We start from the raw sequence: 7,457 nt of genomic DNA on the forward strand, positions 1-7,457 counted from the left end.
AGGACAGGACGAGCACCGGTACTCTGACATTAGTGAAACTGAAGCAGACGACGATGACAACGAGTATGATGATGATGATGATGATGATGGTGAAGAGGAGTCCTGGTCCCATGAAGACCCTTCCACCACCTCAACAAGCCACCTGAAGCCACCCAAACCCCCAGACCAGAACAGAACCACACCAGACCGGGACAGGACCAGACCATCTGGGTCAAGCCAGCGCAGCCAGCCTCAGAGGCTGAGTCCCCAGGAGCCAGGCCTCTGTTACACTGCTGGTTCCCCCAGCAAGAAGAGAGCTCTATTCTCTCGGAGGAGGCAACTGGACCCCTGTGGTCACCGCTCCCCATTGCACTGTCCCTCACCAACTCCAGCCCTATCTCCATCCCTATCCCTAACCAATCAGCTTTCTCCTGCTCACTCCCTATCCCCTAGAGCGGACCTGTCCCCTCTCCGATGCCCTTCCCCCAAGCGTTACCTCTCCCCTGTCTCCTGCCATCCCTCCCCTCCACCACTCTCATCCCTGTCTCCTAGGCATAACCTGTCCCCTGCCCCCTCCAACCCCTCCCCACCCTCCTCTCTGTCCCTGCTAGGTTGTCATGTCTCCCCCTCCCTAGAGAAACATCTATCCCCCCTAAGAGGCCTCTCGCCTGTCAGGCCCAAGTCCCCCAGCTCCCCTTCCCCTCAGGCCACCATCCCTGCTCAACACAGAGCCTGTCTGCCCAGAGACCCATCTTCAAATCCCCACAGGGACAGACCTGCTACGGCTACAAGCTCCAAGGCAAGGCTGGTGAGTATTTCAGTCTCTCTCTGTCACCCCTAGAACACAACACAGACACACTTTGTGTCCGACCTGTGGAAGACTGCTTGGCTCTTTTATTTTTGTTGCATAATTTAATTTTATGTCTCTAACGTGGGGACGGATTGGTTTGATAACCACAGTGCTGCTCACTCACCTGCGACGTGATTTGTCTCTGTTTGGTTAGCCGGTTGGGTTCAGAGATTAAATAAACCCTTTTCTACACACAAAGCAGTTCCTGTGAGGGCTAAACAGCCAAATACAAGTAAAATAAACATCCAAAACAAATATAGATACGTATGGTGGTACATTCAGGGTTATTTTAAAGTCATACCTTTATAGGAAAAGGAAGGAAGGGTAACGCTCTACTTTTATATGATTCAAACTAAACCAACAACACAAAACCTGAAAATAATGCAAGATGGTTCCCAAATAGACACAAATGTGTTTGTTCTGGGCAGTTTGTGAAAAAAATTAGTCACACACCTATCATTAGATGTCTGAGATTGTGCCATCAGCCTCTAAATGTGTGCCAATGTCTCAGTCAACTCACCTGATATAAACATGGTATGTTTCTTCACAAGTCGTGTTGGCATTGTGGTTTGGTTGCGTTGTGGTTCTAACCTTTACACCCTTCCTTCCCCTCATCCCTACCCAGCTGAAGAGCTACTCTGTTCAGGAGGACGACGAGGCGCGTCTCCCTATCCTGTCCCCCAGGACTAGACCATCCCGAGGGGGCCACGGTGGTGTCTTCAGCCACCTGCCTCTCCACTCTCAGCAGCTAGCCAGGACCCCCAACCTGATGATCCCCATTGGGGGGATCCACATGGTACAGCCCAGGACCAGTCGTCACTACAGTCTGGTGACTAGCCCTGTGGCATCACATAACACCCCTACCCCGGCAAAGATGGACCGGTCCATGGCAGCCCAGAACACCTCTACCCAAGCAGGAATAGACTGGTCCAGGTCATCCCAGCACACTTCTACCTTAACAGGAATGGACCGGCCCATGACAGCCCAGAATACCCCTACCCCAGCAGAGATGGACCACTCCAGGACCAGGGGAGCTGGACTGGAGGAAGGGCCACTTAGTAGACCTTCATCGCTGAAGCACCATCAAAACCCTCTGAAAGAGGCTGCTGGGCCTAGCACAAGCATGCACACCAGCTACCAGGACAACAGGGTAGGAGAGGGAGAGGCCGGGGGCAGACTGTCAGGACCTCTCCCAGACAAGGCAGGTACGGCCCATGTACAGGTGTGCTCCATGAGACCCGAGAATCATGGGAGTTTGAGTCAAAGGGAAGAAACTAAACTACTGTTCACTGGGACAGAGCTAGGAGGCAGCTCACACAGTCCAGGCGCCCGAACGAGCACGTTGTCCAAGGGAACCACACACACAGAAAGAGATACAGATACACACGTTAGAGGAGGAAGTGTTTTTTCAGTGACTAACCAAGGCCAAAAGATGCCATCTTCTTTCCAGACTAAACTCTGATAGGAAGGAGCACCTTTAGGGAACAGTGCAACAAACTTGTCTTGGGTACATCTGATATGGCAGCATTTTTCCTACATAGGGGATACAGTGCCATATCAGACACAGACATGGTCTCAGCGCTAGAAGCAATTCTGGTTTTGAGACTGAAGACGGAAGGAATCCAAGTAGAGCACTCAGGAGCGTACGACTTCTGACTATAATGTGTAATTATATTATGTAATTATATGAATGATATATAGATACAGTTGAAGTCGGAAGTTTACATACACCTTAGCCAAATACATTTAAACACAGTTTTTCACAATTCCTGACATTTAATCCTAGTAAAAATTCCCTGCATTAGGACAGTTAGGATCACCACTATATTTTAAGAATGTGAAATGTCAGAAAAGTAGTAGAGAGAATGATTTATTTCAGCTTTCATTTCTTTCATCACATTGACAGTGGGTCAGAAGTTTACATACAGTCAATTAGTATTTGGTAGCATTGCCTTTAAATTGTTTAACTTGGGTCAAACGTTTCAGGTAGCCTTCCACAAGCTTCCCACAATAAGTTGGGTGAATTTTGGCCCATTCCTCTTGACAGAGCTGGTGTAACTGAGTCAGGTTTGTAGGCCTCCTTGCTCGCACACGCTTTTTCAGTTCTGCCCACAAATTTTCTTTGGGATTGAGGTCAGCGCTTTGTGATGGCCACTCCAATACCTTGACTTTGTTGTCCTTAAGCCATTTTGCCACAACTTTGGAAGTATGCTTGGGGTCATTGTCCATTTGGAAGACCCATTTGCGACCAAGCTTTAACTTCCTGACTGATGTCTTCAGATGTTGTTTCAATATATCCACATAATTTTCCTGCCTCATGATGCCATCTATTTTGTTTAGTGCACCAGACCCTCCTGCAGCAAAGCACCCCACGACATGATGCTGCCACCCCCGTGCTTCACGGTTGGGATGGTGTTCTTCGGCTTGCAAGCCTTCCCCTTTTCCTCCAAACGTAACAATGGTCATTATAGCCAAACAGTTCTATTTTTGTTTCATCAGACCAGAGGACATTTCTCCAAAAAGTACGATCTTTGTCCCCATATGCAGTTGCAAACCGTAGTCTGGCTTTTTTATGATGGTTTTGGCGCAGTGGCTTCTTCCTTGCTGAGAAGCCTTTCAGGTTATGTCGATATAGGACTCGTTTTACTGTGGATATAGATACTTTTGTACCTGTTTCCTCCAGCATCTTCACAAGGTCCTTTGCTGTTCTGGGATTGATTTGCACTTTTTGCACCAAAGCATGTTCATCTCTAGGAGACAGAACGTATCTCCTTCCTGAGCGGTATGACGGATGCGTGGTCCCATGGTGTTGATACTTGCGTACTATTGTTTGTACAGATGAATGTGGTACCTTCAGGCGTTTGGAAATTGCTCCCAAGGATGAACCAGACTTGTGGAGGTTTACAATTTTTTGCTGAGGTCTTGGCTGATTTCTTTTGATTTTCCCATGATGAAGAGGCACTGAGTTTGAAGGTATGCCTTGAAATACATCCACAGGTACACCTCCAATTGACTCAAATTATGTCAATTAGACTATCAGAAGCTTCTAAAGCCATGACATAATTTTCTGGAATTTCCCAAGCTGTTTAAAGGCACAGTCAACTTAGTGTATGTAAACTTCTGACCCACTGGAATTGTGATACAGTGAAATATAAGTGAAATAATCTGTCTGTAAACAATTGTTGGAAAAATGACTTGTGTCATGCACAAAATAGATGTCCTAACTGACTTGCCAAAACTATAGTTTGTTTACAAGAAGTTTGTGGAGTGGTTAAAAAACGAGTTGTAATGACTCCAACTTAAGTGTATGTAAACATCCGACTTCAACTGTATGTTGAATATGCAGTATATGTTTTGCAATCTTTTTTTACCCTCTTCTTTTGTTTGATGTCATTGATGTTAATTTATTATTGATGTGCTCTTATGCAATTCTGTACTATCCTCTGTGAGAGCTGGAATGCAATGTAGATGATAAAGATTTTATTTAGTTCAACTCTCCCCTCATCGACACCTTTGATAACTCTAATACATTATACTACCCTTGCTGTGTTAATACTGTATGATGTACAGGTGTAGGATCTTAATTTGACCTATATTGTCTCAGATAAATAATCCTCCAGCACCAGGATTTGAACGTTTAGACCATAATGTTGCATGATCGGTTGCTTGATCGGTGGTTAGGCTATTAGCTGGCCAAAAATAGGCTACGAGAAAAGTGCAATACCATTAATATAACCGTGTATTAGTGTGGGTTTTCAGTGAATTCATGTAAATCACAAAGCTCATCTGCATTTCCTGTGGTGCAGGAAAATTCTCAGCAACAAAAAGAGTGGTCAAATTAAGATCCTACACAGGTACGATCAAATAGAAAGGTACTATAAATCTTCTCACCCTGACCAGTATTTTGAAGTGCAATTTCTGTAAAGATTGTGGCTTGAAATGTCATTGTTAATAACTGTGATTATTTTTTATTTAATGTTAAGTTGGAATCCTTAATGGTGAAACAGCCACGTCCGTTTGCGATATTACAACAATAAAGAAGTGACTGCAAACAATGTACACTTTTTTTTCTTCAGTCGGTACATCGTTGGACGCGCGCTAGAACGGTGGAATATGTCCTGCATGTTCTTTTACCACGCTGTGCGACGCTCGCCGCTTTGCTTCGTCAACAAAACAAAGCAACGACAGTGGCGCCGTTTCGCCACTACGGATTCCATCTTTAAAGATTGCTCTTTAAAAAAAATATGTTATATGTTTGTTTTGAAGAATCAGGGTCAGAATAATATCTTATTTTCTACTATCTTGTTGAGACAAAATATTGGAATAATAATACGCATCCGTGGTAGAAAAGCTTACTGCACTCATTGGATAGTCATAAATGTATCTTGTTTTGATCATCAGCTGTTCATGGTGCAGTCTATATTTATTGTCATGAATACAGTAATAACAGGTCGTTTTTATAAAGGAAGCAGTTTCCATATTTGTCATTTTCATGTATTTTGCCATTAAAACTTGTTTTTACAGATTTATAATGAAATTGTGTCCCTGTGTATATTTTCTTTCAACCTAAACATTTTGGTTCTGTGTAATTCATTGGTAGATCACACAACAGTACTACCGTTTTCTTGAATTATATTTCGCCACCTTGTGGCTGCTAGTGTTAGTCACTCACTAGTCTAGTACATTTGTATAGTTGAGTCATTCAGCAGACGCTCTCATCCAGAGCAATTTACAGTTAGTGCTTCAAGATAGTTAGGTGGGACAACCACATATCACAGTCAGACAGTCAGATACTATTCATGTACAATGCCATGGAGCAATTCAAACCCTTTAGAAGTTTCTATCTGCAACCCTCCAAACGTTGTCGTCTACTGAGTGTTCTATCACTCTATCCCAAATTGACCCCTGTAGTTTACTTCTTCTTTAGCTATATCAAATCACATTGTATTTATAAAGCCCTTTCTACATCAGCCGATGTCACAAAGTGCTGTACAGAAACCCAGCCTAAAACCCCAAACAGATGTAGGTGTAGAAGCACAGTGGCCAGGAAACACTCCCTAGAAAGGCCAGAACCTAGGAAGAAACCTAGAGAGGAACTATATGACGTAATATGTAACCAATATGGCAATAGTGCCACCTTAAATGACAAGCTATATTGCTCGGCCCTATCTCCTTCTCTCAGGGTCTATGGTCTTGACTTGGGATAATGACTCAACTGCTATTAGCACCTACCCCCTTTAAGCAATAAGTACCGAGGAGGTGTGGTATATGGTCAATATACCACGGCTAAGGGCTGTTCTTATGCAGAGTGCCTGGACACAGCCCTTAGCCGTGGTATATTGGCCATATATCACAAACCCCCAAGGTGCCTTATTGCTATTATAAACTGGTTACCAACGTAATTAGAGCAGTAAATAAAAATGTTTTGTCATACCCTGGAGTTACTTGGGTGTTTCAGGCTGTTTATGTGTCTCACTATGAGGACAATGTCTCTGTCAGCCACTAGATGTCACTAACATCAAGCCACTGGAGACCGATGCTCGGGACTGCAGTTTGCTGAAAACGATGACATCATGTAGTTAAGATATTAGTCATCCGTCCCTACTGTATTTCCACCAGAAATTGACATAAAGCATAACTGACATGATTATACATTTCCAATTATTTCAGCCATGCTTGCATTTCAATCTACATATTCCCAATGTAATTTGTTCTTGGTAATGCAGTAGAGTCATTCAAATGAGAACACGTCGAAATTAAATAATGAAATAATTATTGCAGAGGAAACATGCTACCAGACTGGTTAATTTGACCATCATATTTATTTTCAGAGACAGGGACATGTAGTGAACAGGTCATTCTGGCTATCACATGGAAAATGTATTATATATACTGTATATAGTATATTTTCAGTATAAGTCTACATGGATGGAAAGAGCAGGAACAACACATAATTTGTGCTGCTTATTATCCATTCTCTCCTCGCCAATTACTAAGGAAATGTCTTGCACCTGAGGGAGGTGTTGACGTGACATACTGATGTGTTGAAATGTGTGTTGAATCTCATTATATGAATACCTCATCTACCAATTACAACATGGAAGATTCAAGTGTTAGTTCTTGGCCATAATATTCATTAGGTCAATGAGGTTGTTCAGTGAGATGGGCCGTGTTCCAAACATTCATACTAGCATACCACCTAAGTCATGTATTGGGCACACATTCTATCTAAATATGCTTGTATGGACATTGGAATGTAATCATAGCAGTGAACCAGATTGTACCAATATATCTGGCTGGCTAGAGCTAGAAGTTAGTTACACTTTCACATATGTTTATAGTGTCTGTGGAGTGATACCAGCATTGGATTGCCCCTGGGCAGATATGATGCCTAGTTAGTGCCCCTGAATTGCACATTGCAGAATATCACCATGGAAACACCTAAACTATCATCAAACATTTGTTTTATTTTTGGGGTGGGTGTTGATCCAAAACTTTGAGTCAGAAGCTGCTATTGTTTGATTTCTTTGAAGGTGTAGTAATTCACAGATAGGTATGTGATATGATATGCCGGTGGATATGTTGGATATTATAGTCAGAGTTGGTTTATAATACAGGCTTGATACGG

This window comes from Salvelinus namaycush, chromosome 27 (assembly GCF_016432855.1).
Source record: "Salvelinus namaycush isolate Seneca chromosome 27, SaNama_1.0, whole genome shotgun sequence".
Taxonomy (NCBI): domain Eukaryota; kingdom Metazoa; phylum Chordata; class Actinopteri; order Salmoniformes; family Salmonidae; genus Salvelinus; species Salvelinus namaycush.